The sequence below is a fragment of the Tachypleus tridentatus genome, chromosome 11, assembly GCF_004210375.1.
Source record: "Tachypleus tridentatus isolate NWPU-2018 chromosome 11, ASM421037v1, whole genome shotgun sequence".
Classification (NCBI taxonomy): Eukaryota; Metazoa; Arthropoda; class Merostomata; order Xiphosura; family Limulidae; genus Tachypleus; species Tachypleus tridentatus.
Genome location: NC_134835.1, coordinates 59354865 through 59364553, shown reverse-complemented (window position 1 = coordinate 59364553; position 9689 = coordinate 59354865). Strand labels below are relative to the sequence as shown.

At 30.3% G+C, this 9689-nt stretch overlaps 1 long non-coding RNA gene and 1 pseudogene across 2 annotated transcripts in view; both read right to left on the bottom strand.

The window, feature by feature from the left end:
* Positions 1–912: 912 nt before the first annotated feature.
* Positions 913–5173, bottom strand: LOC143232241 (uncharacterized). Its single transcript, XR_013017460.1, has 2 exons — positions 5044–5173; positions 913–4651 (listed from the first exon to the last, which is right to left on the bottom strand). It is a non-coding gene; the product is annotated as an uncharacterized LOC143232241 (long non-coding RNA).
* A 2802-nt stretch (positions 5174–7975) lies between these two features.
* Positions 7976–9689, bottom strand: part of LOC143232238 (uncharacterized) — a 56939-nt pseudogene continuing 55225 nt past the window's right edge. Inside the window, exon 6 of the transcript XR_013017457.1 lies at positions 7976–8789. The product of XR_013017457.1 is annotated as an uncharacterized LOC143232238 (transcript). The remainder of the gene's footprint in view (positions 8790–9689) is intronic.

The window sequence follows — 9689 nt, the reverse complement described above, 5'->3', positions numbered from 1 at the left end:
TACATCATTGCTAGAATTAGATCTAAATAATCTACGTGATCCACATTTTTTATCTAGCTGATACAACTGCAACTGATTAAGCAGCATGTGCACATAAGAAATAGTGCACCCGCACATAATATGAGGGCAGGCTGTTACTTGGCAACACACAGAGCGTAATCGTAATAATAGAATATGGATACAAGTGTATTGTTAGCTCGTTAGTAGTGAACAAATATATATATGTGCATAGGTGCGAAGTGTTTATAGAGTCTTTTTTACATGTTGTTTGCACTGTGTATAGTACTTTAATTTGTATTGCACATATTGCTTATCTTGTCCATTCCTACTAGAAGTGTTACCATATTTAGACAAATCTCTAAATCAATGAATATTATAGCAAACTGTCAACTATTTATGTTAAACATTAAACTGTCAAATTACCAAAAAGTAATCTTAATGAAAATTGTAAGTTTACAAGCGTTTTCAGATAGTTAATTCTCTTGATAAAATTCTCTGTAAAGGTTTTTCCAACTTGTTGACATAATGAAATTTGTTTCATTTCTTAGCTTATATTTTTTAAGCGGTTCATTTATATAATTGACACTATTCTGTGACTCAATATATTAGTTTAGTGTTAAGCATATATCTACATAATGGGACATTCGTGTTGTGCCCACCACGGGTATGGAAACAAGGATTTTAGTGTTAAAAGACTTCAGACTTATCGCTGAATCAAGCCAGTAACACAAATTTTTCTGTAAGAGTTAAAAGTAGAAATACAATGAAATAATTTGATAGATTAATTTTCATAGGTTTCGTTATTTACGTCATATTCAAGTTTTGTGTAAATAAAACTTGGAAGCTACACCAGTTTTGTACAAAGGTCAGATCTGTTGAAACAGGTTTATAGAACTTGTATATGTTTCATCATTTATGAAGAAAGATACTTTTATTTCATGATTGATACATTTTACGATACCACTAACTTCTTTTTAAAGGATAGAGATTTTTACGATCACAGCAAATAAAATAGAAATACGTAAACAAACTAACTTAATTTGAAAAAAGTTTTAAATCACGAGAGTGAGACGGAAATTAAGTATTTACTGGATAAAAATGACATTCACTAAAACATCGGTTGTATTTTAATATTTCTACGGATTTTATTTTATACCAGAAATATACAAAACTTTCATATTATACTTATTTCAAAACGTATTTAAAAAAAAAAATGTTTTAAGGCATTTTTAAACGCGCAATATTTCAGGCTATTATGTCACGTGAGCAGTTTAACGGTACTTAGATGAACAGTTTTCTTTGGTTGGTTTGTTTGTTTTTGAAATTAAACCCAAAGCTACACAATGGGCTTTCTGTGCTCTGCCCATCACGAGTATCGAAGCTCGAATTCTAATGATGTGAGTCCGCAGACATACTGCTGTACCACTTGGGGTCAGATGTTCAGGATTGTTAATTCAGATACAAATGCTTGTGGAGAGAAGTTTAATTAATTATACAGTATTCGATAACTTTAACTTAGTAGTTGTCTCAGTTTAATGGATTAGTCAAAATAATACGGACTTTACATAAATTACAATTATCGTTTTTTAGATAGACACCTGCTAATTTTGAAATAGTTACACTAGTTATTACTTATATTTGTTATAATAGAACAGATTATTTTAAAATATTTTTTGGAGTTACTTCATTTATATAACCACTATGTTCACTATTACGATTTTAGATATTATAACTAAACCGCTTCATAAATTAGATTTAAATACTTAACCATTTAGCCACGATGAAAGATTTAGCAGAAATGATCCCCAAAAAATGTTAAGTATATTTCAAAACACCTAAAATTTGGGCTCTTCCAAATATTTAAAGTCTAAAGAAGAATAAATAACTATTCAAAAGCGCCCAAGTTTCTGAGTGTTTTGAAATCTAGTTAAATATTTAATTGTTCATATATTTTTAAATATAATATAGGTTTTTTATTTGAGTAATGAGTTATAGATAAATATAAAGTATGTGATCTAGAACTAAACTATGCTCATTTTGTTTCTTGATTAGTCTCTGGGTATGTATGGTTAAGGTTAGAACTTGTCTGTTCTGGTGTTCGGTTTGCGTGCTATAAAGTCTCAAGCTTCAGCTGAGTATCAACCATGCTGGCCCTATTCTAAGATACAGTAGTTTGAGACTATGGTTTCTTTTTCCTATAAATAAGTCTTCCTAGTGATGCAGAGGATGTGCCCTTAATAAACATTCTGATAGACTTATTAATAAATATACGGCATAAACAATCTTGTGTTAAAGACCACTTCAACGTTTGTTCTGTAAAACAAAAGTGTGTGTGGGGGGGTTAAGTATCTATTTAATTTAATACACAATAGAATTAATATGAAATAAAAATCAAAACAGTTATTCTGGCTTATGCACTGTCTTTAAGTTAAATAGTATAAATATACAAATGTGCAACGAAAGGTAACTTCACAAAAGAATTTATTCAACTGAACGTAATTTTCAATTGCAAATCGCCCACCTTTGTGTTTATATGCTACGACAATTACTTGTATTCATTGAAGTCTGTGGAAAATAATCTTATTGTGTTGTCAAGATATAACTCAATGCATTTGCTAATTTATAATATTTTTTGTAACGTAATCTTAAGTTATGTAACATTTTATAACGTAATCTTAAGCAAAATTACTTCTTTTACATTTTGCTTGGTTTTCTGTTGTGTGGAATCTTTTTAGGACTTTCCTACTAATCGTTGAGTGCAGTTATTAGCTTATCGATCAGTAGCTACTGTAGTTAAAGATAAAATTCAGAATGTCGTTCCCTAAACTGGACAGAATGCAACAGCAGTCCATATAAAACTCTTTAACAGTTTCCACCATAGCTTAGACAATTTGTGAATACTTTGGTTTGAATCTCACGGAAAGCTACACGAGGGCTATCTGTGCTAGTCGTCCCTAATTTAGTAGTGAAAGAAAAGACTGGAGGGATGGCAGTTAGTCATCACCAACTCTTGGGCTACTCTTTTATCAACGAATAGCGCGATTGACCATAACATTATAATTGTCCCACGACTGAAAGAACGAGCATATTTAGTGGGACGAGGATTCGAACTCGCGACTTAAAGATCGCGAGTCTAACGCCATAATCACCTAACTATGCCAGTTATGTGAAAGAAAAGTGTTACAAGTAGTTCTAAGTTTTGTTATTTTAGCATTTTTACATTTCACTCTTAAAAAAAATTGAAAATATTTTGAATTTGAGTGCTTGTCCCTTGGTGACTCAGCAGTAAAGCTGAGAACTTACAAGGGTCAAAATCGTGTTTCGATACACGTGGTGGGTACGAATCAAATGAGCTATTGTGTAGCTTTATGCTTAACAACAAACAAATAAATGACTGTTCGTTTGATTCATCAGTATTTACATTGGTTCTAAAATAATAACTGAGTTGCAAGCTGTCTGAAGCCTGATAAATATGATGTTACTGTTATTCTGAATACCTAAAGACAATTATACTACTACAATGACATGGTAAGACAATGTTTTTAGTATTAAAACTTAGAAGTTTTTCTGTTGTTTTTTTTAGATCGTTTTGGCTTGAAGTAATTTCTATGTGTAATGCCTAGAAATTTTCTTAGCAATTCGAACCTTCATGAGGTTTGGAAAACAAATATCGCATAGATATACCAGAGTTAACGGGTTTGAGAGTTAGTCAATGAGTCAAAGACTGGTTAACTATTGATTTTCTTTTGTCGTGATACTAGTACTAGTGTATTATTACTGCATTAGTCAGCCAATTTAAAAAAAAAGTAAGTGAATGTTTAGTTTCTTTCTAGTTTGTTTTTACTGTTAAGCACATTCACTTTTAAATTACTTTGAGATGAGCTTAATATGCTTCCCACGTACTTTTCAATAAGATTTCATTGGTTTTTAAAAGGACGATGTTGTTAAAACCCTTGCTAAGTTCTTATACATAATGATACAGTTAAAGTTGTCTTGGAAGGAGACACGGTAGTAATGTAACAACTTTGAACCAAATGTGTTCTATTATTCCTTATTTAAAGGTGCTTTAAGACGCAATCATTCATTGGGCAGATGAAGGATTTGTGGTCTGGCTGGTTTTGTTTTATATGTCATAGGTATCTTTTTGTACTACTTCAATTTTTTTCTTTACAGCTTCTCTGCACTTCATAGCCATATATTTTTACTACTTCAATTTCCTAACCATTCTGTACCTTTGCAATAACGTTTTTTATCTCGTCTTCAATCAAATTAATTTTCATTCTTAACTTTTCTTTAAAATGTATGTTTCTTTCTTTCAAATTCTCTACGAAAGTTTATCTTTTTAATTATTTTTTCTCTCTTCTAGTTTTACCTCTTTCTATTGATTTTTGTCTCTTACATTTTCTTTTACTTTCCTATCTATTTCTTCTTGGTATTCTTTTATGTTTCTCCCAAGATCTACTAATTGTTTCTCCAGTTTTTCTGTTTCCTTCTTATGGTTTTCTTTTAATTCTTTTTCATATTGTTTCATCATATTTCCAACCCCAACTCAAGCACATTTCTCCAATTTAATGTTCAGTCTAGAAAATGTGTTGGAATTGATGAAATAGTAGAAATAAGAATAAGCAGGAAGAAACACAGCAATAAAGATCTAGAAGAAAGAGATAATGAAAAATCAGATGTTAAAACAAGGTTAAAAAATATATGGAAAAATTAAAAGAAGAACAAAAAAGAAAGACAAAAGCAAATTCAAATAAGAACACTGAAATAAAAAATAAGAGCAGATGAACATTATAGTAAATTGAAATAAGATCAAGAGATAATGGAATAGAATTTAATAAAAAATTAGAATAGAAACAAGATTTAAGAAAGAATTAAAAATAGAAATCCATATTATTGACGATAGTATCGAAGAGGCCACTAAAGATAGGCATTGGGTTTATAACAACAAAATTGAAGAAGTCATAGAAAACGTATGGAAGAAGGTCAGTTCTAGAATAAGATATTTTGAAACAAAATTTGCAATGATCAAATCAGCCTCACCTGGTTTTTTCATTTGGCCAATAATTTCAGCCTCAAAAACAGTTGATTGTGAAATATAAATTCGGAGAGCCAGTTATGACCGCAGAACCTTCTAGGACCACTTCAGTTTATCAGTATCCAATCCAGTTCTAGAATTTAGATGGCTAGTTTAACAATACTACCCACTTGAAAACTAATATATCATAATGGGAAAGTACTTTTTGGTATATCACGCTTAGGTCGAAATATTATTTAGAGCAATCTTCCAGTTGAGAGTAATAACAGCTATCAAGTATTGGTGGCTGCCTTACCAAACAGTTTAGAGTATCACATCAAAGTAACATTTAGGAGCACTGGAAGAAGGAAAGAAGAGACTTGAGCTGAAATTGTAGAAGATGTGAAAACGGTTGTTCATGTGTCTTACTCCAAAACCACACGTGAAATTACAGATTTTTTGACACTCGATTAATTTACACATGCAATAGTGGATAAAAAAATGTAAATCAGGTATACATCATAATGGAACATGAATCATTCAGATTTGTAGACCTACAAATAAATTTATTACTCAGGTATTATAAACGTATCAGATCAAATGATACAGAAACACCTTTTCTTTGCAATGAAGACCTGAAAGAGTTTAAACGGTTCATTATACAACTGTTTACAAAGAATGAAAAATATAAACCACACGAAAGATGTTGCAACAATAACTTAAAATAACGTTACTAGAAATTGTCATGAAAAATCATTGGATAATTAGATTGCTAAAACTGTGAAAATAATGGATACTAGATCTGAGTGTGATATCACTGAAAATTAGCCAAGTTGATGGAATATTAAGTACGTGAATGCTCAATAATTTGTTCCATAAGAAATAATGAATGAATTATAGTCAGCTAGGTTTGAATTTATGTCGTGGTTAGGAGTGAAAAGGCAACAAGTAATTGATTGTTTAATTGTACTTGTGAGTTAGGTCTATCGACCGCTGTACTTATAGACCTTGTGTATTGAATTTGAGTATTTAGTTTATAAAAGACGTATTAATAATACATTTGTACCACTAAGAGAACAAAGTCATGTACAGAACGTTTTTTACACAGTTAAATATGCTACCAAAGCAAAATCTTTATATTAAAAGAACTATGCAATTTGTTTTGAATTGTTAAATTATAGATAAATGATTTTGTTTGAAAATTACTGTTATCATAAAAACATTTCTTTATGGCGGTTATAGGCGTCCACAGGATATATTACAGAGGGAAAAGATAACAAAATGATATCAAAGCTATAACTAAGGAACCGCAAAACCGATAATCCAGGGATCAACTACCCCTCCTTGTAGATACCCATGACAGCAGTATATCTTCGTCTTAGTTTGATACTTTTTCGAAACTGAAGAAGCCATCATGTATTTTGGTTCAAATGAAATACAGCATTCTAAACAGCATCCTCTTGTAATTTTTCCCAGATAGTTTTTTGAATGTAAATAGTTATAAATTCATCCGGGTAATTCAAGTTTCACTTCAGTGCAGCTGACTGTATCATCTCACTGTTTCTCTTTTTTTTTCAAGTATAAATCGAATGAACTTTTGAATTTTTAAATCTTTGGATAGAATTAAGAATCCCCTACTTAAACATTTCAGTCTGGTTTTCGAACGCTTATTCACTATATAAGGATATTGTTTGTTCATATTAAAAAAAAATTGTAAAGGCACAACAAAGCCAACATTTTGAATTCTCCATCGTGTCTTAAAATACGATGCTCCAGTGTAAATTTGCACGTTCAAGTTATTAGTAGTGCAGATAATAAATACACATTAAAGATAAGACACACTCTAATGATCAAATAATTGAATACAATTTTGAATGAAAGTTAATCCCTGCTTTATTATTAATATAAGTGTAATTCAAGCCATGTTCTACCTAAACTTTCCTACTTAAAAATCTGATGAATCGATTTACTTATTTACGTCAATCACAAAAAAACATTGGAATCAGAGATGTACAATTAGAAGAAACCATTAATTCAAGAAGCATGCTCAAACTAAGAAGTATGATACACCGTGCGAAAACACATTCGATATGGCAAGAAAGTGTGAAAAAGATGTTGTGTTGCAAGCGTATTTTCATCGCATATTTTTATATAAAACAAATAAAACACCTACTTGAAAATGACAAATTCTTAAGTGTCGTTAATACTTAAAGTTCCATTCATAAAATTTCCATGAAATTACTATTAACAGTATTTCAGATAATGTTCTAAAAAACGATTTATATTTAAATTCATATTGGATTTGGTATCTTTGCTTTTGCAAGAATATATTGCTAATGAACTGTGTAAGATCCAGGCCTATATGACACTACTTCTAAAGACGTTTAAATTATTGTTAGAAGTGACCACCAAATAACTTCTATTAATTATAAATACTTTTTTTTTTCAATCTGAACCAAACAAAATTAAACTTTAGCATTACGTCTTCTACAAAATGTAAATTCACCAGTACGAAGAAAAGGAAAATACACAACAGAATCAATTTCTGAAGTTTCTGAAGATTTGATTAAATTATTGAAATTTTCACGTTGTAAAAGATCCACGAAATAAACAGCTCATATAAAAGTCCTTTCATAATATTTATCTATGTAAAACGAGAATCAACAACTGTAGAGAATATAAATATTATTCGAAACACATCACGCGTTGGTTGTTATTACATTTTTATAAATTTACATTAAGAAGTTTATATTTAGAGATTAACCGTTTGTGGGTCTATAAAACTGAATTAGACTGAAAAACATTCCAAAAATATTATCTGGTTTGCTGAAATTTCACGTGATCGATTTCCAGAGACCTTAATTATTTTCCATTTCATTGTGACGTGAGCTAAAAGAAATAAAGTGACTTGTAAGTGGCAGTATTTGGTTTTAAGCTTCAATAATACATAAACATATATCCGAGTTTAAATCTTTGTATTTTTCTTAAGCAATACATCAACTGTCACACATAGAAAACACAATCCTGTTGCATTCTCAGAATACGTTGTTCCAATTTCCATACCATGAAAAGAAATACAGATTCGCAGTGAATCAATGTTTATTTTAACTGATCAATCTGTTTATCAACTTTTACAAGAAGGCCCTGAATAGAAAAGGAAACTTTTTAAACTTAGCTTAAGTTGTTTATAACAGATTATTTTTAAATTTAAACAAACATTACAAGTATTGTTTTGTATTGCTCTACAATTTCACAGTTATAATTTAATATATTTAATTATCTACTGCAATATATAATTTGAATTACCTTTACTGTCATATTTGTTTAGAGTAAAACACAATTTAAAATTTGAGATATTATTTTTCTATAAATCACACACATATCACTTCTTTAACTTTCAGAACAACAACAACAACAAAAAAGATTTTCAGGTATCAGTTGCTTTGAGTTCTCGTATATAAAACGCACAAAGGCTCTGCCTGAAAATACACTCTTATCGTGCTTGTTGGATGGCCAAGCTCCACAAAGTTGTTACAAGTGAAGAGCGGAAACGAATTTAAGAGACTGTGGAAACAGACTGGGCGGAGTAACAATGAATAATGAAAAGAGCTGCTACCCTGTTTCCTTTCAACAGCAGCTAGGCCTCGAGGAAACATATACTGAAGAAAGCGGTCTTTGTTTCTGATTATGTCAGAAGTTTGAAGAACATGAAAGCCAAGCTGATATTGACGAACAGAACCAGTATTACTAACTGTTGTCTCGAGAACCAGGCCTGTATAAAATAAGAGGAAAGAATAGAAAAAACACAACATAATTTCACTTAAATTGTTCACAATGTTGAAATGAAATAGCAATAACTTAGCTTAAAAGTATTCACATTTTTTTTTTTCCCCAAAATTAACATTTAGTCAAGGAGTTTGTTTGTCGATTTACTTCTCATTTGATCTTCAGTGCTCAAGATTCAAGTGCATTAGTGTACAATTTCAGTAACAATAAAATATAAATTATAAACCGTAGAATTTTATTTACGATAGGTAAACAACTGTTCAAATACGAAACTAATATAAAATATCTTTGAGTAACAGTCTTTACTATGGATTTAACTGCGCTGATGAGAGCCTTCATCGATCGAAAACCGTAGGTTTATAATTGACGAGGTATTAGTTTTGTTACGTAATATCTCCACCAACATAGACGTGGTATTAGTTTTGTTACGTAATATCTCCACCAACATAGACGTGGTATTAGTTTTGTTACGTAATATCTCCACCAACATAGACATGGTATTCTATTGACGGAAATAATATGTATGAGTAATGAAAAAAATGATCTTTATCTGTGTTTGGTAAGTAATTGTAAAATGAAAAATAAAGCATTGACAACATTTGTTAAATGGCTGAAGAAACAATATAAAAGTAAACTGTAAACTATGTAAATCAAATAATCACATAAAACTAAAAAGTAATCATATTAAAATAATGCCTAAATAATAGAAAGTAAAGCCCAACTTTGTTGTGATAATTTAATTTTATGAATGAATAAAATTCCTTATTTACGACAAGAAAGGAAAGCACAATACGTGATCATCAATGAAATTATCACTTTTTCATTTGAACAAGAAAATACATAAAAATGACATATGGCAAGACATAGACGTAAACCATATTTTGCC